General features: G+C 33.1%; 1 long non-coding RNA gene across 1 annotated transcript in view; it reads right to left on the bottom strand.

The window, feature by feature from the left end:
- Nucleotides 1-17,749: 17,749 nt before the first annotated feature.
- LOC139704184 (uncharacterized) overlaps nt 17,750-25,708 on the bottom strand; it is a 45,856-nt gene continuing 37,897 nt past the window's right edge. Inside the window, exon 4 of the long non-coding RNA XR_011706220.1 lies at nt 17,750-17,840. This is a non-coding gene — a long non-coding RNA (uncharacterized lncRNA). The remainder of the gene's footprint in view (nt 17,841-25,708) is intronic.

Here is a 25,708-nt window from a genome sequence, read left to right as displayed (position 1 = left end):
AGTATATAATTGCAAACATAGGCATATATAATGATTTCTCACTTTGTGGAAATACACTCTGGAAAATTTATCCTAAGAATCTTCTGCAATTTTCCAATTCTCTGAGTGCAATGACAGAATCTAGATGGTATAGACTAGTACATGGCTAAGATATTTGCTAGATCCATGGTTGTACATAAAGTCTACTGCTGACCAAAATACCATGATGCCACATGATTGATGTTATGAAGTAAAATCAATCAGGGTAATCCTCATAATAAAATAAATGGTGGAACTACAGAAAACACCAACAACAAAACTCTTAAAACATGCTAGGATATTGGGAAAAGAGTGTGATAATAAAATGGTATTTTATCCCTTCACTCATAGAACATAACAACATATTTTGACATATTAAATTGTGAATATAATTTATTAATAAATAATACTGAAATAAATAAGAAAGTACAAAGCTCAAACGTTTACATACAAAAGATAGGGTTCATATGGTGGTGCACACCTGAAATATCTACTATTCTGGAGTCTAAGGCATGAAGTTCAAAATTTAAGGCCAACTGAAGAAATTGAGCAAACCCCATCTGGAAATAAATTTTAAAACAGAGCTGAGAATATGCTCACCATTAAGACTCTTTGGTTGAATCCCTAATATGACAAAAGAAAAAAAAAGTTTTTTTTGTTTTCAAAATTATACAATATAATAGACTTAAACTTATGAATTACAAAATATTAATACAAAAGAATCTATTCATCAAATGATTACATTAAAAGCTGCAAAACTGACAAGGTAAAAAAAAAAAAAAAAAAAACCCTAATTTCCTCACATATAATCAAATGCTTATAAGAAGAAATACAACAGATTGCAAAAGAAAAACAACCAAAAAAAATTATTAAAGAGCGACTTTAAAAAGGATATATCTAAGTGTTACATAATCGTAAAAACTCAAAGTATTTAGAAATTAGGTAACATTGAATAAAATCACATCACATAGATGAATTAAATAGTATTGATGAATATGTGGAATAAATGCATTCACAAAAAAGGAAAATAATAATTTAAGCTTTTATTATCAATTTGTAGAAATGAAATGGGCTAAGGAACTGAAGAGACACACTTCTTAGAAGATAAAAAATCAATCAATCAATAAAAAATGTTTAGCATCTCTAGCAATTAAAGAATTGCAAATCAAAACTACTCCAAAATTTAATCTTACTCCAATCAGAATGGCAGTTATTAAAAATACAAGCAAAAATATATGTTGGTGAGGATGTGATGAAAAAGGACCACTGTTACACTGTTGGCAGGACTCTAAATTGGTGATACCAATCTGGAAAAGAATATGGAGATTCCTTAGAAAACTTGGAAAGAAACCAAAATTTACCCAGCTATCCCACTCCTCAGTTTAGACCAACAAGAGCTAAAAACAGCATAATACCGAGGCAAATCCACATCAATGTTCATAGAAAAAAAAAAACAATTCACAATAGGTAAACTATAGAACCAATCTATATGCTCTTCAATAGATGAATGGATAAAGAAAATATGGTCTATTTACACAGTGGAATATTACTGAGCATTAAAAGAGAATAAAATTATGGAATTGGGAAGTAAATGGATGGAGTTGGAGAATACCATGTTAAGGCAAGTAAACCAATCCTCCTAAACCAAAGACCTAATGTTTTCTCTGCTAAGTGGATGGTGATCCACAACGAGGGAACTGGGAGGTAGCATGGAAGAAATGAAGAAACTTTGAATAAGACAAAGGGGAGGGAGGTGATGGGAAATGGTTTAGAGGTAGGTAAGATGGTGGAATGAGATGAAAATCTTATTGTACACAAAGTAGAGTTACATGGGTTTTGTAACTATACTTTCTGTACAACAAGAGAAATAAAATTTTGTGCTCCATTTGTGTACTATGAAGTGAAATGCATTCTGCTCTATTAGCAAGTTAGAACAAATTAATAAGTTAATTGATTTTTAAAAATTCAGGAAAGAGACTTGCCTTTCCCTAGATCTATATATAAACATATATGTGCAGATATAAATATGCATGTATTCTATATATCATGCACATATTTAATTTATATAATTTATGAACAAATTTTTTTATATTTCTATCGATTTTTTAAAGAAATGACAACAGAAGCATTACAATTCTTATTTCGTGTATAGAACACAATTTTTCATATCTCTGGTTGTATATAAATTATGGTGATACAAATTTGTGTCTTCGTACATGTATTTTTGATGATGGTCTCTATCACATTCTACCATTCTTGCTAATCCCCTGCTCCTTTTCTTTTCCTCCCACCCCTCTTCTTTATTGAGAATCCATCTATTTCTCTCATGCTCCCCTCCCTACCCCATTATGAGTCAGCCTCCTTATATTTGGCATTTTTTTTTTTTTTGGAATTGGCTAACATCACTTAGCACTATTTTCTCCAATGCTATCAATTTACCTGCAAATGCCAGATATGATTATATACCTAGAAGACTCAAAAAGCTCCACCAGAAAACTTCTAGAACTAGTAAGTAAATTTAGTAAAGTAGCAGGATATAAAATCAACACCCATAAATCAAAGGCATTTCTGTATATCAGTGAAAAATCTTCTGAGAAAGAAATGAAGAAAACTACCCCATTTACAATAACTTCAAAAAAATATATACTTGGGAATCAACTTAATGAAAGAGGTGAAGGGTCTATACAAGGAAAACTACAGAACCCTAAAGAAAAATAATCAAAAAAGACCTTAGAAGATGGAAAGATCTACTTTGCTCATGAATAGGCACAATTAATATCATCAAAATGACAATGCTACCAAAGCACTATACAGATATACCGCAATTCTAATCAAAATCCTAGTGGCATTTCTCATAGAAATAGAAAAAGCAACCATGAAATTTATATGGAAAAATAAGAGACCAAGAATAGCTAAAGCAATCCTTAGCAGAAAGAGTGAAGCAGGTGGCATCACTATACCGGACCTTAAACCATACTGCAGAGCAATGGTAACAAAAACAGCATTGCATTTGCAAAAAAAAAAAAAAAAAAAAAAAAAAAACAGACTGCAGACGAATGGTACAGAATAGAGGTCACAGAGACTAACCCACAAAATTATAATTATTATATATTAGACAAAGGTGTCAAAACAGGCACTGGAGAAAAGATAGCCTCTTCAACAAACCACTATCTCTCACCATGCACAAAACTCAACTCCAAGTGTATCAAGAACCTAGAAATTAAATCAGATACTCTGTGTCTAATGGAATAAAATACAGGCTCTAATCTTCATCATGTGGAATTAGGCCCCAATTTCTTTAATAAGACACTAATAGCACAAGATTTAAAACAAATAATCAATAAATGGGATAGAACCAAACTAAAACGTTTATTCTAAGCAAAAGAAACAATCTGTGAGGTGAAGACACAGCCTACATTTTAGGAGGAATATTTTAACCCTCACATATCAGATAGAGCACTAATCTCTAGGGTACATAAAGAACTTAAAAAAACTAAGCAAATAATAATAATCGTGATGATGATGATGATGATAATAATAATAATAATAATAATAATAATAATAATAATAATAATAATAACCCAATCAAGAAATGGGCCAAGGATCTGAACAGAGAGTTCTTAGAAGAGAATACACAATCAATCAACATTTTTTTATATACCTGATTGGTTATGGTCCTCCCTTTTCAGGACCAAGAACAGTTCTGCTTCAGTTTCTAAGGAAGGGAAACACGAGCAAGAAGTATTCTCAACTCTCCTTTACAAATTATCAAATACAATTATCTATGTCATTTTCTAAACATAGCTGGACATGGGAAATATAGGTTTGGAGCAGAGAACATTTTTATTAGAAACACAGTGAAAAGAAAGAAAAAAAAAAAAAAACAAAACATAATTATTTGTACCACATTGAACCACAAGAGAAACGGAACCTGGAATTCAGAAAAGAAAGATTCAAACTTTTATACTTGGAAATGTGGATGACATGGATGCTTAAAGTGAAAAGGTTATTACAAGCTTTTGAAAGGAAATTTATGTGAGTGGCAGATAATCGTTAACCAAATAGAATCTGCACAGTGTATTCCAGGGGCTTTGTCAGCTGTGCAGTACAGAACATACAGGTATTCATAGCCTCCATGAAGAGCATTATTCATCTGTGCCCTCTAAAATTTTTCCCATAGTACAGATAAAAAAAACATGGGTATCTGGATACTAAATGGCAATTCAGCAGCCCACAGAAAACTACCCAGAGACAGAACTGTATGAAATTTCTTCAAAGACCATCAATGTATTGTTAGCTCCTGACACAGGGATGTCAGTCTGGGGAAATATTATTTTCTCTCCATTTTGAAGAGAGTGCATTGAGAATATATTTCAGGGGCAACAAATATTTTTTTTTCTTTCATGTTAAGAAACTCTTCAGAAACAGAGCTCACAAGACAGATTTCTTAGAAGGGTAAATGCCTGGAGATTACAAAAAAAAAAAAAAAAAAAAAAAAAAAAAAAAAAAAAAAAAAACATCAGTGGCCCTGAGTGACTCAGTAAGGAAATAAATCTAAAAGGCTCATTAGAACCTGAAAAGCAAAAAAGTAACTATTTCTAAAAATAAATATGTTCATTAGTTGCTATCTCTACAACATGTCATTAAGTAAACAACAAATTATGTATGAATATTTCTAGATTTGGCCAAATTTTATTCCATATGATTTTATATTAAATCCCAAAATCCAGATAATAGAATTCATGATTCACTGCCAAAAATATTACAGAAAAAAAATTTTTAAGGAGTGGATGTTTAGTAAATATGTCATTTAACAATTTTATTACCATATGATTTTAAAGAAATTTATTCATTTTCCTGCAGCCATAGTATAGAGAAATTTCTTATTTAGTTTTTCCTGTAGTAATTAACAAAGATAAGCCCTAGAATCCACTTTAAATAACCTAACCTTACAATCATACAAGAAACCTATAATAAATGATGAGTAAAGAAAAAAGTCAATTTTAAAAAATAATTTAAACCTTTTTTTTTTTAAATCAATCTCTAGCTGCATTTTTGGATCCTTTTCTCATCTTTTAAGCCAAAAATATATAAAAGACAGAAGTTTGAACTTCAAATTTATACATGAGATATATTTATTAACTATAAAAATTCAAAGTCTTTAGAAATTTAAGAAATACAAAATAAAAACCCACCATGGGAAAAATTAAGTAATATTGATGACCATTTAAAACAAATTAATAATCATTAACTCAAAAGGAGTTTAAATTAGTGTCTATTTGTGGAAACTATTTTGCTATTGAATATACATGATACTCCCCATCACAGAGACTTACTGAAATTAGAGCATATGTGATCATGATAACATATAAGTATGCAATGGTACTCACCCAAACATTTGAGGCTCAAGGGCATGGCTCAATACAATATACATCTTGGAAGAGATAAATAATAAACTGTAGGAAAAATGGTCACTAGGGCCAGTCACATTTCATAATATATCCAGTTTTAAAAAGAGCATAAAACACTATGTATAAATTTTACATAGGTGCCTTATGCAAGTGGTATTTCACATGTGTACATTTTTAGAAACAAAATATGTAGAACTTACGAGAAAATAAAAGTCACAAACAGCACATAAAAGACTGAATTATACATCCCATGTAAATAATAAAACTCATCATTACAAAGGTGATAATTTTCCCCCAATTTAATTGACAACATATCTCACCAAATTTGCTATGTATAAATATGAATACATCACAGTGAAGTCTACTTTTATGTGTATTCTATAAAGCAATAATTAAAAAAACTATAAATAAATATATGATAGAAGAAAGTAGGAGAATAGGGAAAGGGGAACTACTGGATACTGAAGGGGAGCAAATTATATTTCACGTTTTATGGTTATGTCAAAATAAACCTATTAAATACAACAATAATGCAATAATAGAAAAAAATTATCAAGCTTTACTTTAAATAAAGTAAGAAAGCAAAGCATAAATGTTTAAAATTCATCTACAAAGTTATATGTAACTTTAGCCAAAAACCTTTTTAATTATAAGAGCAAAAAAAGAACTTATCATGGCCTACTATTCATATATATTGTGAAATTATAATATTACAATAATAAAGAATCACAATATAAATAAGATCCCCATATGAATACATATGCATGTAAAAACAGTATGCTTTATTGCAATAGCAAATTCTAGATAAATCAAACCATAACAAAAATAATCTCAGCAACTTAGCTAGGGCCTTTCTCAAATTTAAAACTGTTAGGGCTGTTTACTGGTGAAGAGTCCTTGCTTCCCCAATGCTGAAGTATAACACCAGAGAAGTGCACCAAGGCAAGTTTAGAGTGGAAAGTAGAAGCTTTATTAAAGGACAGTAGAAAAGACTTCTCCCCAGAAGAAAAAGGGGACCAAAGAGGTAGAATCCATGATAGGGATTTTTTTTTAACTAAGGTCTTTTTAGATTTTTTATAACTAAGGTCTCCCTTCAGCTATCCCGCATTCCTGTCACATTGCTGTCCTTTGTTCTGTTACCTTGCAGTGTTGGAGTGTAGGTGGGAAGACCCAAAGTGTAGAGGACAGGTGGGCTCAAGGAGTAATCTGGGCAGGAAGGGCTTTTGGATTAGCATCTTCATGTTTGCTGTGAGCTGCTTCATTAAAATTTCCTTTGGATGGGCTCAGGGCCTTGGGGACATTTTCAATTCCCCTTATCCTGGACTCCATTCTCAATATGGTGTTGATTCTTGATTTTACTGGATATTAGTCCAAATTTACCTAACTACACTAACTACCTATCTGTAAATCTGGCTTCACTACCAAGGATATGGCTAAGTTGTACAGTATCCCTGAGTTCACCTAACTTTAACAAAATAATAATAATGAAGAAAGTAAAAATAAAAGAATGTCAAAATGAAAATTAGCTAGCTCAAAAGGAAATTAGGTACGCCAAAATGACAGCTCCTCTTCTGCAGGAAAATGGACTTTGGAGATTTGATGTTGATAATTATTCCACCTATCAATCTCCAGCATCTGGAAAGATACTGGGCTGCAGGAACACACCTACAACATAGTATTTTATGCAGATTCTGAGGATGCCCTTTGAGCATAAGGAAGGCAGCAAAGAGTTTCTGCCACTGACATATTCCCCACCTGGTTGGCCAGTAAGACTGAGGACATAGTGGCCAAGTGGAGGAGTTAAGTCTGCAGAATCAAGAGATTGCCCAGAGTCCCAATCTGCTAGCTCCTGTTTTCAAGACAGCCAGTCTTGTGGTTCCAATAGTCTTCTTCCCCCAGCCTCCCTTGCTAGGCCAATGCACACTTACCATTTCCTGGTTCTCAGGAGTAGGACCACTTTGAATCCTCAGTTCCTACACAGCAGAACAACCTGTGACTCTGAAGTATGAGACTACAGAGGGCAAAAATGGAGGACTCAGAAGATAAGAAGTGAAAGCCCGCCCTTCTCCTCCCTGATGACACGCATGATTGGACAGTTCCCACAAAATGCTCTGATTGGAAGGGGCTTCAGATCATGATCATTGAATCTGAGAGAAGTGAACCCTTTTTTTGAGTGACAGGGAATATTATCCAATCCAGGCACGAATAAGGGCTAGAATTTCAGGTCATTGAGTCCTGTTTTTTAACTCTGAGAAATGTACCCCAGAGTCTCAGGCTGCTGTTATTTTAAGGCAAGGTTGTTTTCCCATAAGTGGGAACTAACCCAACCAACAGAACATTTTCATTTAAACTTACATATAAAGTCATTTCAGTTTATGGATTATATATGCATGTATATTATTCAGGAATTAATATAAAATAATGACAATAATTATCAAATTTTATTTATTTATTTTTTGATCTCTGTTCTTTTTAGGTGACAGATTGAACTTTGAACTGGGAAGAAAACCCCTAAAGTAAAAATGCCCAATAAAAACAACACATAAGGGGCTGGGATTGTGGCTCACCACCCTTGTGCAAAATCCTGGTTTCAGTCCTCAGTACCACATAAAAATAAATAAGTGAAATAAAGGTATTGTGTCCAGCTACAGCTAAAAAAAATACATGAAAAAACATAAGGTAAAAGGTGGGAAACCAGCCTCTACCTCAGAGCAAAGACTGTCCAAGGAAGGGGGCATGACTCTTGTCCTTGGAAAGACACAAAGAGCACTCCTAGGCTCATACCCACCCTGCTGAGTTGTTTATCTACAAATAACAGGAGAGATATGTTGTGCCTGGTGTCCCTGACTCAGTCTGGCTAGGTGGGGATCCATAGCAACCCCTTAGCAGCCACCAATCAGCATGAGACAGGGAAAATTCCTGGGATTCCAAATGACCCTTCCAGTAGTTTATGGTGGTTGATAACATTTTGGGAAACCATATAGTTCAGCATATACTCCCCTCATGTCCTAAGCCAATCTGTTCAAATGAATCCCCATCTTCTACTAACCAATCATGCTTACCCAACTTGTTCCCACCAGTGAATGTGCTAATCTTGTTTAGAGTTGTTTATGATTTTCCAAAGGAGTGTGATGATTTTATAAGAGATGCTATGATGTATGTGGGGTACCTGCCTTCCCCAAAGAGTTATAAAACTGCTGAAAACCCCGGGATCAGGGCCTCTAAGCCTCCAGTTGCTGTGTGTGTGGGGGACTGAGCTAGCTTGCAAGAAACACCTCTTTGGTGCTTACATGGATCTTGGTCTCTGGTGGTCCTTTGGGGGTCCCGCATTTGAGCATAACAGTCTTTCCTGAAACCCATGAGAAAAGAAGACAGAACTCCAGTTCTCTAGGACTGTAGTTTTATAGCACAAAAAGTTACAAAAGTGGGGTGTCTTCAAAACTTACACGAATAACAGGATTTTCACAAGCACGTAGTAGGTTAATGGTGTAAATGGTTTAGCACTTAGGGAGTAAATTTAGATCACAACATCAGAATTTATGAGGCCCCAATAAAGTTTCAGAGTGAGTTGTTATTTGGTCAGGGAAAGCCAGAATTCATGAGTCATCACTAAAGTTTCAGGGAGGGTTGTTATCAGGGAAAACCAGACATGGGTGAGTTCAAGGCACTGACAGGCATTTCAAGCAAGTTTACAAATCACAGTAATTTATAATGAAGCAGAAATTAACTTTTCATGCCTTTGTGATGAGATGGCTCCCAATCTAAAAAAAGAAATTAGGCTGGATTTTTCATTTGCTATAGCCATAGCTTTTAAAATGTATGTTTCCTACTTTAACAACTATGAGAATTAAATTATTAATATTAATTACTACTATTTTTTAAAAAGACTGAATAAAATAGGAAATTAGATATTTGTTATTAAATGTATAAAAATTTTGATTAACATATTGATAATATAAACATGGAAAATTTTGACAATGATAAAAAGACATTTAATATAAGGGATTCAATATTATAAGTCCCTCATGTTCAGTGGGTCAGTCCTTCAATGATTTTTTTTCATTTTTTTAGTCATTTTGAATTACACTTCTGCAAATGTTTTTTAAGTACACAAATTTAAGATTTTGTATTTTGTAAAGTAGAAAAATGTCAGATTTGAGCTCCTTTCAGGATTTTAAAACTTATAAGCCATGTGGGGCATCTTAGCACTTTTTTTTTTTTCATATTTGCACACAGTCCAATTCTAGAGAAGAATGAGTTGGAGATATAGTCTACTGTTCTGAGCAAAAGAGAAATTGCCTTAGGATATTTCTAAAGCTTTTAAATTTTCTAAATTTTTCAGAATTTTTGGTGATTTGAAAAAAAAATATTTATTTTAAGAAATGAATTATTTGAAATTAATTATTTATCTTTCTTGGTTTAGCACTTAGGGAGTAAATTTAGATCATTTAATTTAGTGCATTATTTTTCACTTTAATTGTTTTTTTTAGAAGAACTAACAGAACAGAATTCCAAAAGTGTTCCATGTAAATTTAAAGGTATATTTCTAATAATCAAGATAGAAAGCAGAAGCAAAACATCATCGAGTTTGGTGGTTCTGCCTCAAACTAGAGAGTTACTTATTTATTTATGCTATTATTCACTAGGTTCCTGAGGTTGCAGAAATTACCAACCAACACAGAGAAAAGTCTTTTTAGTTTGTTTCACACAACCAATTCAAGCTAAAATACACTAGTATCACTGTAGTTTCAGACCAAAGTGTGTTTGTAAATAATAAAAGTATGTATACATAAATATATAAATAAATATAAAATAAAATATAATATTAGATAGATTTTTTTCCTGGATAATTATTTTGTACATATTTCCCTTTAGACACAGTTCTGGGAACAAAGTGTCACAAATAAGACATAAATCCTACATTGCTACATAGAGTAATTATGGCACATACTAAGAGCTTGGTATAAAACTTGGCATAGAGACACAAATAACTAGAGAGCACCATAGAGAATTATACATAAGTGCTAAGCAGCAAATTCATAGTCTTTAAGTACATGAAGAGACAAGTTTTCATAGCCAATTTTATAACTCAGTTTCTGCTAATATACAGAGATAGAGATATTTATTAAGAAATGGTTTTATGCAGATTTTTGGTTTAAAAAGGGAAAGATCAAATAATGTAGGTGATTTAAACATGAGCAATAATATTTTTCTGCATTCAGTACCTTTTTTGCAGATATATGAATTATAATTAATTCCAACCAGTAAAACACAGAAATAGTGTAAAGATTATTCACTAGGAGTAAAACTACTTAAAAAGAGAACCAAAACTTCCATTCCTGTCCAAATGTTTATTTCTGACAAAAAGACTGCTTCTCTTGAACCATTTCTGTAGATATGATTTTTTTTGTAATAAATATTTTGGTGATTTTTTTTCATATAACTTAATATATTTACGCTTCACATTTTCTCTTTTCTTCTATTTTGCTACCTATATTCTGAAAGAAAAAAATTCTAACTCCTAAACTCCCTTGATACTTGAGATATCATTTAATTTTTAAGCTTATATCATTTTTATAATGAATTCTGTGCTTTCAATAAAGAATGACTATTTTTATGCACCTGGCTCATTTACAGGAATTTTGTTGTGTTCTTTGGTTTTATTTATAGTGAAGTTAAAAAAAAGTTAATGTTAAACCAAAACACAAAGAAAAGACCACCAACTCAAATTTCAAATCAAATTAAATCAATATTGTATTGTGTACACAAAAGCTGGCCAGGATGGTCTCTTACAAGATTCCATGCTAGAGATCATCCCCCTGATCTTCAGGAAAAAGTTTTTACAGCACAAAAAGTTACAAAGGAGGTGGGTGTCTAAGGTACTTACAGCTAACAAGATTTTGACAATCATAGTACAAAGGCAAATAGCAGGTTAAGGATCCACATGGCTAACATTTCAACGTAGAAAATAAATTCAGCTCCAGACCTTAGAATTTATGAGCTGCCACTGAGGTTTAGAGAGAAATGTAATTTGGTCAGCAGGAGCCAGAATTTATGAGGCACCAGGAAGGTTTTAGAGAGGGTGGTTATCTGGTAAGGGATAGGCAGGCATAAGTGAATCCAAAACACAGGGAGAAATTGCAAGCAAGTTTAAAACATCAAAATATTGTCAGGCCAAAGAGAAATTTTAGTTTTCTTACACAAAACAGAAATAAACTTTTTACCTCTAAAAGCTCTAAGAGAACATTTTATTTTTTTGTATTTTCTCATATCTAATGGCTTCTGGCATTCCTTTGTTTGTAACCAGAAATGCTTCTCTTCTGTGTTTATGAGGCTTCCAAAACAAAAAAAAAAAATATATAGATAAGCCCTTCTCATAGGGAAGATGTTTCTAACATAGCAATTAACTACCCTTTAACCCACAGGGTCTGAACACCATATTATAGGATATGAAAGACCCTCCAATATGCTTCTTCCAACCATTGTTTGCAAAGATTGTCAAAAGTCAATTCATTGCACAGAATGAGTGAGGTGAGTCTCTGCTCTGCAGTCCAGAACAGGAGGTAAAAGAGGCCCCAAAGTGAGATTAAGACAGGGCTTTACATGACATAGCTGACAAAATCCTAAAAACAAAAGAAAACATAAATTCAGAGAGAACCATACCCACATAATCTCATTTTATAGAATCAAATTCATAAGAGGAACAGAGGACAGAGGCAAACCTAAAGGGATTTAACTATACTTTCTTTTTCTAAATTGCTATTAATATCTCCCACAATTATAGAGTTCTTGATCTCCTCAGTTACTATTTTATCATTACCTTCATCCTACAATGCATGAGGCACACTGAATTTACATTCATACTCATGTACTTATCACTTATTTTTTTTTAGAAATGCATATGTATATGAATATATTTTGCCCACATTTCCAAGATTCTACCCTGAAAATTTCTGTGATATCAATTCCCTGAAATGCATTTTCATTATTTCACATCAGTTCATCTAAGTATTCCATATCATGTGTTGGAAAAGATGAGACAACACTAAGGCCCTTCTTATTTGACTATTTATAAACTATAATTAAAGGTCAACCTCAGGGGGCTGGGGATGTGGCTCAAGCGGTAGCGCACTCGCCTGGCATGCGTGAGGCCCGGGTTCGATCCTCAGCACCACATACAAACAAAGATGTTGTGTCTGCCGATAACTAAAAAAATATAAATAAATATTAAAGTTAAAAAAAAAAAAGGTCAACCTCAGTACCTCCACAGAACTTAAGTCTCATTCACCTTTCTCATTCATAGTTTATTTTTTTTATTATTTTTAAAGTAGGAAGCAGAAATTTTATCTTGAAGAAGAGTAAGTGATTTAAAGTCATTCAGTGTACTTTAGAGGATCCCAAAAACCTATGGTTGTGGTTCTTAAACAACCTTACCACTGAAAGATCTGGATTACACTCCAGGTTGGACACTGATACTGTGCTTCCATGGGAAATGGTTTCTTGGTTGTGATTATTGTCTTTCCCTTTCCTCTATAGTCTTGGAAATGTGTGGATTGTGTGAACTTTTAGAATCACTATTTTCAACACACTTAGCATGGACCCATTTGATAATAGAAGACATCTATATTCTGAAAAAAAAGACCCTTCACCAAGCCCTAAAGAAGTGATAAAATAATCTCTGGAAAAACTAACAGTTATCCATTAGATTATTTTTTAAAAATAATAAGAATAAATTTAGTTAGTAATACATTACTGTACTAGGAAAAGTGATATAAATGCAATTTTAATTTTTAAAGTTGTTTCTGATTACTACAAAGAGAGTATAAAAAGCTGGGTACATGGGCTGGAGTTGTGTCTCAGTTGTTGACTACTTTGTAGCATGTGCAAAGAACTGAGTTTGATTCTCAGCAATATATATAAAGATTTTTTTGTTTTACTTTTATAATACATGACAGTGGAATGCATCGCAATTCTTATTACACATATAGAACAATTTTTCACACCTCTGTTTGTATATAAAATATGTTCACATCAATTCCTGTCTTCATATATGTACTTTATTTTTTTTTAGAGAGAGAGAGAGATTGAGAGAGAATTTTAATATTTTTATTTTTTAGTGTTCGGCGGACACAACATCTTTGTTTGTATGTGGTGCTGAGGATTGAACCCCAGCTGCACGCATGCCAGGTGAGCACACTACCACTTGAGCCACATCCCCAGCCCCATATATGTCCTTTAGATAATAATGTCTATCACATTCCACACTCCTACACTGGCTACTTCACATAAACTTGCCTCAGGGATTTAATGAATTAATCAAATAGATTTTATTCAGCCTATGCAGTGCTGTTGGAATGGCTATTATAAAAATCTAAAATTGTCATCTATGGTGACATATGCCTGAAATTCTAGAAGCTATGGAGAATGACACAGGAGAATTGTTAGTACAAAGACAGCCTCAATAACATAAAAAGGCTACAATCAACTTAATGAGAGCCTGTCTCAAAATATAACATAAAAAAGAATGTGGATGTATCTCAGTGGTATGCACCTCTGAGTTCAATACTCAGCACCAAACCATACAAAACAAAGCAAATATCTCATAATTAATAGGGATTCCAGGGTACACAAATATGTAAAAATGTTGGTGACAATATAAATTTAATAAATATATTTTTATAAAACTCTTAAGGTTCTTTAAAAGCCCAAAATAAAAATGCCACATAATCCACTAGTAATAATGTGGGGTAGCAGTGCAAAATCGTACATGCCTGTACTCCCAGTGGCTTAGGAGAATAAGAGGTAGAAAACTAGGGGTTTATTCTCAAGTTAAAGACCAGCCTCAAGAACTTGGCAAGGTCCTAAGAAACTCAGTAAAACCCTCTCTCCAAAATAAATAAATAAATAAAAGTGTTGGAGACTGGGTATGTAGCACACTGGTAAAGTGCCCTGGGGTTAATCTCCAGTATTTAAATAAATAAAAAGATATAAATAATAATTATTGGTAAAAAAATGCCATACAATCCAGTAATAATAACTCTGGGTATATATGTAAAAAAAATGGAATCCTTTTGCTAAATATATTGCCACACATCTATTTTTATTGTACCTTTATTCACAGTATCTAATAAAAGGAAACAAAGTACCTTTTAGATAGAAAGTATATCAGAAAATGTCTTCCAGCTGCAAAGCATCCAATTAGTCCATCCCTTCAGAAGCTACACACTAAAAATTCAAACTGGTCCCTAGAAGGCAAGACTCAGAGAGTGGTGTTTTCTAAATACTCCAAAAAATTTGGAATCTCTGGGAACCTTGTTTCAGATATTCTAAAACTCAGAACTAGGTAATATGGGAGGTCAGAATGAGAATACAAGACATAGTAAACCCTTTAATAGGGAATCTTAACTCAGACACTGACATAACCAAAAGCAGTGTTGGAGATAAAAAATAGATTCTGTTTCACTGATTTCTGGGTTATGTATTGAAATGAAATATATATTAGAAAAAAAGTTAAGGCTACTGGTTAAAATCTATGTAAAACAGATATTAAAAATGTACCAGGGGCTGGGTGTGTTGGTGCAAGCCTGTAATCCCAGTCGCTGAAGAGGGTGAGTAAGAATTATCGAAAGTTCAACGCCAGCCTTAGCAGAAGCAAGGTGCTAAGAAACTCAGTGAGATCCTGTCTCTAAATAAAGTTAAAAAAAAAATCCTGGGGATTTGTCTTAGTAGTAAAGTGTTCGTGAGTTCAATCTTCAATATCCCCCATAAAAAATGTACCAGGGGGCTGGGGATGGGGCTCATTGGAGCTCACTTGTCTGGAACATGTGAGGCACTGGAATCAATTCTCAACTCTACAGATAAGTAAATATAATATAATATAAGGTCTATCAACAAATATATATATATATATATATATATATATATATATATATATATATATATATATATATAATAAGACATTGACATGGACTTTGATCTAATTTGTGTGTACTTCAGCCCTTAAGATTGAAGTTGGTTGGGGCTGGGGATGTGGCTCAAGCGGTGGCGCACTTGCTTGGCATGCGTGTGGCCCAGGTTTGATCCTCAGCACCACATACAAAACAAAGATGCTGTGTCCTCCAAAAACTAAAAAATAAATATTAAAAACATTCTCTCTCTCTCCCTCTCTCTCTCTCACACACTCACTCTTTAAAAAAAAAAAGATTGAAGTTGGCCAGGCATGTTGGTGCATGCCTGTAATATCAGCTGTTTACAAGACTGAGACATAAGGATCATGAATTCAAAACCACTCTCATCAATGGTATGGCACTAAGCAACTCAGTGAAACTCTGTCTCTAAGTAAAATACAAAATAGGGGTAGGGATGTGGCTCAGTGGTAGAGTGCCCCTGACTTCAATCCCTGGTCTCCCCTCCAAAACAAAAATGGGGCTGAGTAAATAGCTCAGCTTGTAGAGTGCTAGCCTTCTAAGCATGAGGCCCTGGGGTTAATCCCCAGTACAGAAAGAGAGAGAGAGAGAGAGATTTAAATTACATGCAATTTAAATTCAAATTAGTCCCAATTTTATTTTTTCTTGTCACACCTAAATAAAAGATTTTCCTGAAATGTTTGGAATGTTTCTGTGGGTTATTTATTTTTTTATTTTTTATTTATTTATTTTTATGTGGTGCTGAGGATCGAACCCAGGACCTTGCGTGTGCTAGGTGAGTGCTCTATCACTGAGCCACAACCCCAGATTGTCTGACCATAAATAAATAAACAAAGAAACAAATTAATTAATAAATAAGCCCTCAATTGATGACCCATTACAGTTTTTAAAACTCCTTAATTGGGACACATAAACCTCATTTAGGATTCATTCTTTTTAATGTCACCTAATTTTATTCTTCTTCTCATGTGAAAATCTCAGAATGATAAATTAAAATCTTTTAAAATGTCCTCCAGTTCTTGAAGAAAAACATTATAAATGATGCATACATTTGAAATAAAACATGGGAAAATAATGATTAATAATGCTGAAAGTGGAGTTTTGAGATGAACCAAAATTTCTCAGTTTGCAAATTGAATCTGGGTGCTTGTCTCATAATTTTTGAAGAAAAAAAATCTATTTAAGCAAGAAGAAATAGAACACCCACCAAGTGGTATGAGGAATGATCCCTGGGGAAAAAAAAATCATTTTTGTGTGCCATCTTAGAAGTTTACTGATGGTTTTGGGCAGAACACAGACCATAATGCATTTAGAATAGGCTTTGAAAAGGCATCCTGACTACCATATGGTTTCACTTTCATTCTTTCTGTGACCCATCCTTTTTTCTTCAAATTCAATCAGGAATCACCCTTGGGACAAAGGACTTTGTTGAAGGTGTTCCCACAAGTGGGCTACAAGGTCTTTTACATTTGAAATAGGCCCTAATGGTGCTCATTAACATCTTTCAATTAGCCACCAAGTGTGTTTGAGTGAGGCCCATTCTCAGCATTACATGGTCATTATACTATCTATTCTATTTTATACTTATTATTTGTGAACAGAGAACCCTAGTTTTGGATATGTGAACAGAGAGCTAGAAAACTAGGGGTTTATTCTGAGACCTATGGAGAGCTAAACTGACATTCTGGATTTCAGATTTTTGTTCTGGATTTGAGATACTGTTTCCCCTACATTAAAAAATCTCAGGAGTCATGAAAAGAATGAGTTAAAAGCCAGCACCATCAAATTTGTGAGGCCCTAAGAAATTCAAAGGGAACCTGTCTCTAAATAAAAATATAAAAAAAGGGGTGGGAATGTCAATCACTGGATGAACACCTCTGGGTTGAATTTCTGGTACTAAAAGGAAAACAGTACACACATAAATAAATAGATAGATAGATAGATAGATAGATAGATAGATAGATAGATAGATAAATACAAACAAACCCTCATGAGTAACAAGCTCTAAAATTAACAGCCTCTCTCATGCATGAATACAATAAATGGATTTGGAGTTCTCTCCTGATAATTATCTCAGTCTTCACTATGCAATCTGGAGACATGCTGGACTCATGGCACATGGAAGCCCACAAAGGGCTTTAGAAAGAAGCTGAAAACACCATACAATTATGGAACAAAATGCCCAGGTTTTCAACTGCTGATCTAAGCCTCACTAGACTAGTCAGAGGGAGAGGAAGGCTAAGCTACCACAGAGAGACCCTCTGGCCACAAGACTCTGGAGAGGACCAGGAGGAGTCCCTAGCCATGACTGCCAGTTTCCACCATTGCCACTCCTGTCAGCTTTAAGCCACCTTCCTACGCAGTCTCAAGATAACAAGGCACACTTACTGTTTCCTGGCTCTCAGGGTTCTCAGCATTCTCCCTGTGGTTTGTTTTCAGATTCTGCATAGCACAGACACCTGGGCTCTGGATCCAGGACAGAAGCCTACAAAAAGATTAAAAAAAATGTCGAGCTCCAGACACCAAGGGAACAGAGGATTGTGGAAGCCCTCCCCCTCAGCACTGGCTGCATGAGGATTGGACAGTTCTCACTTAAGAGACTGATTGGTCAAGGCTTCAGGCACTGCCTCCAACCTCAGCCAAGTGGGTGCAGAATCAAAGTCTGAAAGACAGGCTGTCATTGTTAAAAGACTACAGATCAGGGCTGATAATATAACTTAGTCAGTAGAGTGCTTCTTTTGCTGATATAAGGCCATGGATTAAATCCTCTGCCCTACACGAACTCACTCTCACCCCGACCCCCCAAAAAAAAAGATTAAGGAAAGGACTTTGGGGACTAGGGTTATGTATGGATCAGTGGTAGAGAACTTCCCTAGCATGCATGAAGTACTGGGTTGAACACCCAGCACCGCATTAAAAAGCCACCCAAGAGGGGATGTGGCTCAAGAGGTAGTGCACTCGCCTGGCATGCGGGCGGCCCAGGTTCGATCCTCAGCACCACATACAAACAAAGATGTTGTGTCCACCAAAAACTAAAAATAAATATTTTAAAAAAGCCAACAAACTACTAATGGTACTGTGTCCATTTACAACAAAAAAAAGACTGTGTATTGGACTTTTGCACCCTCAGTACAGAACTCATAAACACTTTTTATAAATAATACATACATATATGTCTTCAGACAGTGTATAAAATTCTTCTGTGATGTCTTTTCAAGTAACTTATATTACAGGTATGCTTCACAACCCTGAAATCCTCCCCACCTCACTTTATTATTATTATTATTATTATTATTATTATTATTATTATTATTTGAGGCCTGTTAATTGCATTAAATGCCTCTGTATGGGGTTATTTTAAGGCAAAGTTTTCTTCCTATAATAGGACCTAGCCCAGAGAGAAATGTATTGACACATATAACTGTTTATAAGGTTAAAGCAATTTGTGAATATTATATATATATATATATATATATATATATATATATATATATATATATATATATATATATATATATATGATATCACAATTACTTTAATTTTTTTTTAAATTTTTATATTCTTTTTCTCATAAAAAAAAGTTTGAGCTTTAAACTCATTAGCAATGTCCTTATATCCCTTACCCCGAAAAAAGTGACTCACAGGTATAATTCAAATTATTGAGACTCATAAATTTTTGATCCTTTATTTTAACTAGTGAAGTCTAAAGATTTTCTTTTTATTTTCACCTTTAAATGAAGCCCACTTTTTATAGCTTTCTTGTTGTGTAACTAACCTTTAATAGTCTGCAAATTTTACCCCCATTCTGATCACTTTGGACTATTGATGTTTTCATGGAGGGGATCTCAAAGTGGTCATGCACAAGGTAGGAAATGGATATAGTAAGATATAAGACTGGTGATTGTGGAGTATGTAGATTTTGCTATACAAAATAAGAACTGTTGGATGATATGGGGGTAGGGAGAAAAAGAGCAATGAAAAAAAAAGAAGAAAAACTTGAACATTAGAGGGGTTCACATGCTACAAGTCTACAATGATAGCGTGAATATAGAGGGTAGTGTTCTTGGAAGCAGGAATAAAATTTGAGGGAAAGAAAAAGGTAATTTTTTGCACAGTTCCCAAGTGACAGAGCCAGGTGAATGGGTTCTGTGTTCAACTCTTCCCACCTAAAAGTGGAATTTACAGTTCATAGAGTATGTCACAGTAGTAAAACACCATTTCTATGTACCTTTACACTTTTTCATGGCTACAAGCTGACTTTGACAATTCCAGTCACGTTACATTTTTGCACTTGTTAGATATTCATTAATTAATTTATTCATTAAATTATTTATTTGTTTTTTATTAATTCACTTTTTCCTTAGCTGTCATTGTTTTTATATTACTGGTGATTACATAATTGCATAAATATTCTGAATGTTGACTTTTGGTTAAATATTGTTTTATGTGTTTATTTATACATTTACTTTTCAATATTTGCCAAGCCTGATTTATATTAGACCTCAATCTTTATTTATGAAGACTAGATAAATCACATTATTCCAAATAACTCAAGGATTTATCATCTTTTCACAACCCTAATCACCTGCTAAAGTTGACCCAGTCTGGGTCACCTAAAAGCTAAGTCAAAAGTCTTCTTTTTTCTTATATACACTTTAATAAAGAATTCCTCTCGCACTTTTATATTTTGGAGAGTAAGCTAACTTCCCAAGCAGTAGTTAATAACCTAGATGAGTTTTCCAACTAGCTCACTATTACTTTTAAATTATTCACATCCTTGACACTAATAGGGTCACTGATTACTTTTTTTTATTCTCTCTCTCTCTCTCTCTCTCTCTCTCTCTCTCTCTCTCTCTCTCATATGACAAATTGAAATCAGATATGCTTTTTTATTAAGAAACACTCTCAGCCTTTAATAAATTATTCTATAAAGAAAAAGGGTTTCACTAATTTTCTTAGAGCCTCACTAAGTTGCTGAGGCTGGCTGACTTTAATCTAATGCTATAGAAGTTTGCATTATATATATATATATATATATATATATATATATATATATATATATATATATATATATATATATACAAACTTCTATAACATTAGATATATATAGCATGAATATAGAGGGTAGTGTTCATTTGACTCTTTCTCTTGGGGACTGTGCCAGAGTTACCTTCTTCTTTCATTTCTACCTTATTTCTGCCTCCAAAGAAACTAATCTTTACCCTCATACTACCATTGATCCACCATTAGACTTTTTAAATCTGAACTCTTGAGCTGGTCATTCTTTCCCTTCTTAGCACTTTTTTTTTCTCTACCCGTACCTATTCCACCAATAATTTTTCATGAATACTCACTACTACATACTCAGCATCCACCAATCTCATATCCTGACCCATCCCTGTTCTGCCTTTTCCATGGATCACTTTGAGATCCCCTCCACCCAGATATCAATAGTCCAGAGTAAGGTCAGGTTAGGGTGTTATATATGCAGGTTTTTAAAAGTCATTTACATAACAATAAGACTATTAAATTGGGATGTATTTTGTCTTAGCTTAAAAAAGAAAATCTACAGACTGCACTGTTAAACTGAATTGTTTAAAATTCATTAATCTCAATAATTTGGAAAAAGAAATTCTATAAAAAGGAGAATAAAAAAAGAACATAATACATAAAAGTGACAAATTTGAAGACACACCAAGTGTATATATCCAAGAGTGTCATATATTGGTGCTTTCAAAAGACAAATTAATTTGAAATAAATGTAGTTAATGTGAGATGTAATGATCAATTATTAATTATATATAATGGTACTATACATGTATATGTACAAAATGCATCTCATATAATTATGAGTATACATTGCAAAAAATAAACTCCACAGTATTTTGTTTTAATTTTGCTGACAACACTATAAATACCTACATCTAGGTTTATGTATTACCAAATGTTCAGGATACATTTTATAAACTTTATAAAGTTTACAACTGACCAACAGACTTTTTTTTCTCAATTTTTAAAAGGAGTAATACTTATTTTCAGTTAGAACATAATGCCATCATTTATCTTTAATTTTTAAATATTTTTTTTAATTATATATGACAACAGAATGCATTACAATTCTTATTACACATATGGAGCACAATTTTTCATTTCTCTGGTTTTATACAAATTATATTTACATGAATTCACTTCTTTATACATGTACTTTATATAACAATATACATCATATTTCACCATCATTTCTAACCCCATGATCCCTCCCCTCACCTCCCAACCCCCAAAAGGTCATTTTGATATACACTGATGTATGCTATGAAGTTATAGAAAAGAGTATATACCTTATAATAATATTAACAGATACAGTTTTGTAACTAATACATAGCATAATAATAATAATAATAATAATAATAATAATAATAATAAACTAGCCATTTAGACATTAATAAATTATACATCTGGCACTACTAACATCTTTTCAATAAAAATTGATAACTTTTATAAAAAAGGGGGGTATTTGTGGGGGGAAATGGTATTCTATGCTTTCTTAATATCAAGAATAAATTATTTTCAGAAGTAATATATATTTCAATATAAAAATAAAATAGAACCAGATTCCATGGCACACACCTCTAATCCCAATGGATTGTGAGGCTAAGGCAAGATAATCCTGAGTTTAAAGCCAGCCTCAGAAACATAGCAAGGCCCTAGGCAACTATGTGTGACCCAGTCTCTGTGTGCCCCTGATTTAAATTTCCTGTAAGAAACAACAACAACAAAAAGAATACAATGTATTGATGAGGACACAGAACAAATTATCATGAACTTAAGATGGAGTAGAAATTGCTGTTATTTCATCATGAAAACGGTACATATATATATATATGAAATACTCCTCACCAAGCAGCTTAGACCTGTAGAAATTATAGTATGTGTGTACAATGACAGTGTACAAGTATGTGATAGCATAAGACTAGAGCTATACTTGTCAATACATTAGAAATCTGCAGCATAGGAGGAAAGAGGAGGTGATTCACAAAAATAAAAATAATAAAGTTTGAGAAAAAATGGTTTGTGGAACCCAGAAAGATTTTTGGTTTAATTAGAGTACAAAATACCACATAAGTATTATACTGAAGTTATATCTGTTAAATACATCACATGTATAATGGATTTCAAGGAAAATATGTGGAACTTATCACAAACTAAATAAAAATTTACAAAAGCACATAAAATAGCATGTGTGTAAATAAAATTAATCATTACAAAGACAACTATTTTAACTCAATTTAATATATAATATTTTCCTATGAAAATTTTAGCATGTTTTTCTTTAAATAGAAGAAGAGAGCTGGACCTGTTGGTGCACAATTGTAATCCCAGTACCTTGGGAGGCAGAGACAGGTGTATTGTGAGCTCAAAGCCAGCATCAGCAAAAGTGAGGCCCTAAGCAACTCAGTGAGACACCATCTCTAAAAGTCATACAAAAGAGGTTTGGGGATGTGGCTCAATTCCCCTGAGTTTAATTCCAAGGACCAAATAAAAGAAAAGAAAAGAAGGGACCAAAAAATTATCTTAGAAATAAAATATATGTAAAATACCCCAAAACCTTTAATAAAAAAACAAATAATATAGTTATTGTTATGAGACACATTTAATGTATATTATGAAACTATATTGCAATAATACAGACCAATATATCATAATATAAACCAAACCTGAAACCATATGTAGATCAATAGTTTTGTTAAAAGCAATAGAAAGGCATATGTAAAACTGACCATATGAAAAATAACATTAGACATGAATGAATGAATCTATCCAACCTAAAGTTAGAATTGGGACATAGAGGCAAAATTCACTGTTAGAGTGTGTGTGCAGAATGTGCAAGATAGTCAGTTACAAACTTAGCAACACTATAAAAAGCAAATATTAAGAGGGAATAATGTTGAAAAGAAAGCAGAATATTAAATGAGATAATCTCCCTCCATCTATAAATGAATTTAAAAAAAAAAATAAAACTACTGTGAGTATCTCTTTGGCAAAATCATGAATGAGTAGAGAGATTTAGATACACTGGATATTAGTCCAGTCTTAAGAAATGTACCACATTTGGGACAAAATTCCCAATTATCATCATCACCTCTAGTGATCAGAAATGTGAGAGAGTGGCTGAGGATGTAACTCAGTTTTTAGAGTGCTTGCCTTGTATGCACAAGGCCCTGGGTTCAATCTCTAGCACCACAAAAAAAAAGAAAGAAGGAAATATGAAATAAATGATACAAAAAATGGTGATATCTAGGAGCCATAAAATTTTTCATAAGTGTTTCATCAGCTGTGACCAAGACACAAAAATACCCAAATATCAAAGCTGTCAATTTATCTCAAAAAAAGAATCTGCCAAATCTGGAAAATATACTAGAGGCTGAAGAGGCAAGTCAGGAGGACTGTGATTTGAAAGACAGCCTTAACAACATAGAAAGGCTATAAGCAACTTATTGAGATATTAGTGATATATCACCTGTCTCCAAGAAAGAAAAGGACTGGAGACATAACTCAGTGGTAATCACCCCTGGAGTTCAATTCCTAGCACCAAACCACACCAAACTAAACAAATATCTGAAAGATAGTAGGGACTCCAGAGTATAGGTGTACATGCATAGATAAAAAGTTTGGTTACAATATAAACTTAATAAATATACTTTTGAAAAAAAAAAAAAAATCATGGTTCTTTTTTAAAAAGAGAGAGAGAGAGAGAGAGAGAGAGAGAGAGAGAGAGAGAATTTTAATATTTATTTATTCATTTTAGTTTTCGGCTGACACAACATCTTTATTTGTACGTGGTGCTGAGGATAAAACCCAGTGCCACATGCATGCCAGGCAAGTGCACTACCACTTGAGCCACATTCCCAGCCCCTATCATGGTTCCTAAGAGCTCAATAAAAATGCCATATAATCCACGAATAATAAAAAAAATAGGGATGTAACACAGTGGTAAAGTGCCTAAATAAGTAAAAATAAAAAACAATTCTTGGTTTAAAAAATGCCCTATAACCCAGTAATTATAATTCTGGATAAATATCTAAAGAAATTGGAACAATTTTGTTAAAGAAATTACTTCATTTCCATTTTCATTGTAGGTTTATTCACAGTATCTAATAAAAGGAATCAAATGAAGTGCCTTTTAGATGCAAAGGTTGATGAAAAGGTTCCTTCCAGCTGCAGATCATCCATCTACTTGCCTTAAAGGCTGCATACTTATAATTCAAACTGCTCCCTAAAAGGCAAGACTCAGATATGGATTCTTCTGAGTACTCCAAGAAATTTTGGTACCTCTGGACAAATTCTGTAAGACTTTTCCAAAACTAAGGAATAGATAAATTTTGGAGTTTGGAATGTGGACAACATACAGTAAATTCCTCAAGGAGGAATCTTAATTCAGACACTGTGATAAGGTGTCTGGTCTGGGAAAGAAAGAGAAAGTAAAATCAGAGTTTGAGATAAAACTAGACTTTGCTTCACTGATTTCTAGGTTATTGATTTACTCCAAACAGATATTGGAAAAGGGTTAAAGATACTAATTAAAATTTATGTAAAACAGGTATTTCAAAAGTACCAGGAAAGAGCTGAAGGTGTGGCTCAGTGGTACAGTGCTTGCCTAGCATATATGAGGCCCTGAGCTTAATTCTCAGCACCACATATAAATAAATAAATATAAATAAATATTAAAAAAATACCAGGTAAGGATTTAGGGTTGTTGCTCAGTAGTAGAGTGCTTGGCTATTATGCATGAGACAGTCTGTTTGATACTGGACCCATAATAATAATAATAATAATAATAATAATAATAATAATAATAATAATTATATTTTGTTCATCTACAAATAAGAAAAAAAAATTTTAAACAAGTACAACAGTGCTTTATGGCCTGTAACCTTCTAATTATCTGTGTTCTAATTAAGCCCTTGCAATTGAACTTTCTTGTTATTTAAATTAAAGTCCAGTTTCACTTTTATTTCCTGCCACACCAGGACAAAGGAGTTTGCTTGAATATTACGAATGCTTCTAAATGTCACTTTAATAAAGTTGTTTTACATATTTAAAAACTCAGTTGAAACAAACTTGGTGGCACAGGCCATAACCCCTGTGGCACAGAAGAATTATACATGGGTATCATGAGTTCAAAGCTACCATCAGCAAAAGAAAGGCACTAAGCAACTAAGTGAGACCCTCGCTATAAATAAATACAAAAAAAGGACTGGGGAAGTTAAATACCTGGTACAAAAAAAAAAAAAAAAAGAAAAAAATTCAATTGAGGACAAATACATTAAAGAAACAAACAACAACAAAAAAAAA

This window comes from Marmota flaviventris, unplaced genomic scaffold, assembly GCF_047511675.1.
Source record: "Marmota flaviventris isolate mMarFla1 unplaced genomic scaffold, mMarFla1.hap1 Scaffold_43, whole genome shotgun sequence".
NCBI classification, from domain to species: domain Eukaryota; kingdom Metazoa; phylum Chordata; class Mammalia; order Rodentia; family Sciuridae; genus Marmota; species Marmota flaviventris.
Note: the sequence above shows the minus strand (reverse complement) of the source record. Positions and strands in the feature narration are given on the sequence as shown.